A 2,655-nucleotide genomic window follows, 5' to 3' on the forward strand; every position below is an offset into this window, starting at 1 on the left:
AGAGAGATAAAGGTATATAGGTATAGCAATAGATATGTCTATATAGGAATAGACATAGATATATGTAAAAGTGTGGGTACAGGTATAGGTATAGGTAGTATAAGTACACATATATTTATCTGTACCTTGATTTCATTGGTATAGTGAAACTTCCTCATTCCATTATCTAAAACTTTCTGCAATTTATAATCAGAGTATGTCCTGTAATACTGAGAGGTTAAGCATTTTGAGAATTGGAGGATGATAAAGGATGGTTTCACATAGCCTGAATACATCAGGGTCAGGACTTGGCTATAAAAGAACTGAATCTAAGGAAAATTTCCTATTTACTATGCAGTGTTTCATGGCCTATGAGTCAGTGATAATCAAGTCCTGCTTTGACACAATCTGACCTAGTGACCCTAAGTGATTCATATAAGCTATCAGTGCTCTCCAACATTAAAAATACGTGTTGCAGGGATTATGTTGATCTGCATTTGGTTGATGATGTTTCCTTATTGAGAATTCCCAATACCAATGAAGTCACAATTCTAGAATGTGTTTGTGTGTAATCTCTATTTCCATCTCTGTGTATAGATACGGATGTAAATAAATATATGTGTGTTCTTGTCTGCTCACTTCCACTAGAAATACTCCATTCAAATTGAGAGGTAGTATGCTATAGTGAAAAGAGTACTGCATTTGGAATCAAGAGGCCTGAGTTTGAATTCTAGCTTTGTAAACTATTAGCTGTGTGGCCTTAAAAAGTCAGAAAAATAAAAGGATGGGTTATATGACTTCTAATATACCTTCCCTAACTCTTCTATGGACCAAAAATAAATGTATGAGAGCAATCTATGTTTTTTGTGTATTCTACTTAAGTGACTATTTTTTTTTTTACTGCGGGTATCAAGATTTTCTTAACCCTTCTCTGTCTCAGTTTCTGTAAATGTAAAGTATGGCTATTAATACTGACACTACCTTCTTCACAGAATTGCTATAAGGATGAAATTATTTCAGGTCTCTTTGAAACACATGAGATTATGTATTGCTTCTGCTCTAGACATACCCTATTTTTGATCTCTGTAACATCTTCCTTTTTCTAAAATCTTCTATAACTAAAACCTTCCATGTTAAAATTTTCCATGTGCCAATCTTCCTCATTAGTTGATGCCTCCACATCTATAACAAGAGATGTAGGAAACCAATCAGACATGCCTAAATAAATCTCTACTCAGTCCTACAAAACCCTATCCCTGACCCTTACCAACTTTATACTTTACCTTTACACTTTTGTGGGGGAAACAAAGGAGGCATTCCTGTACCAAAGTAGGAAGACTAATAAGAACTTGAAGTATCCTGGATGTCAGATCCAAAAGATACTGCTCAAAATTTCCTCAACAACTTTCTTTCTCCTCATATAGTTTAATGATCATTTTTCCTGAAGCCCAGCAATGCCACTTCACAGACTGATTCACAGACATCTGTTGTCCTCTCCAGCTACTCTGACCAAATCTATCTTTCCAGTAACAGTAGTCTGTATATATTCTTTACAGTGAATCATTCTTCCTTTACCTTCTCCTTACCATGTTTCCAAGTATATTCCTTATGCTTTCTTTTATGTACCTTGAATAAAGAAGCATGTAGTCTTTGTATTAATGATTGATCTGTCCAAAAAAATTAGTTTAGTTAGGACAATATGCTAAGTGTTTACTGATAGAGAGATAGGAGGTATTTTATGCTGAGACAAGCCACCATCCCCACCTGCATACCCAGATGAAGACATTCTTGCACTCTGTCTTATTGAAAGTACAGTTTTTACAGGCATCATCCTGAAAATAAATCCTCATGGAAATGGTGCTTGGCTACTACTTCTACCTCTATAGGGACTTCAGCCTCAGCTACTGAAGACCTGGGCAGGGGGTAGAAGGAGGAGTCTTGTCACCAAAGTCCTTGACACTATCAAATAATTTAAATTAGAAACTGAGAACTGATAAGGTTTTATCAGTGCAAATGAAATGACTGATGATGCATATCTGCTTTCCCACTGCATAACATGCTACCTTTCCATCTAACTTGCTGTTGAAAATTTCTATACATGTTGTCTCCTCTGTTAATGTAAACTTGAGAATAGGGACTAGATTAATTTTCCATTTTTATGCCCAATACTTAGCAGAGTGCTTTAAACTTAGTAAGTACTTAATAAACCATTTTTTCAAATTCATTACAAGCATCTGCTATTATGACTTTTAATAAATGATATATATTAAACTTGTGAAAAATATATTAATAAATAGATTTAACATTTAATATATTTGTAATGGTTTATTTAATTTAATTTTTTTGTTTACTATATGATCTTGGACTAGTCCTTTAAACTATCCAGGCCTCAACATATTAAATTATAAAGTCAAGAGAGTGTGTTATTCTCTGAATTTCCTTCCAGCTTAAAATTTCTATGATTATGTGTACTGTGCCATACTTAATAATGAAAACAGTCATATTCACCTTATGTCACCCACCAGGATACACCCGTCTAAAAAGATTACTGAAGTGATCAGTCCTATAAATTATCTTGTATGTGCTAACAGAAAACTGGCAGACACAATTAAATGTATTGTACCATGAATACCTACTACATTGCAATAAAAATTGATGAGAAAGTGCATTGATATA

Source organism: Vombatus ursinus, unplaced genomic scaffold (assembly GCF_900497805.2).
Source record: "Vombatus ursinus unplaced genomic scaffold, bare-nosed wombat genome assembly UNPS02014794.1, whole genome shotgun sequence".
Lineage (NCBI taxonomy): Eukaryota > Metazoa > Chordata > Mammalia > Diprotodontia > Vombatidae > Vombatus > Vombatus ursinus.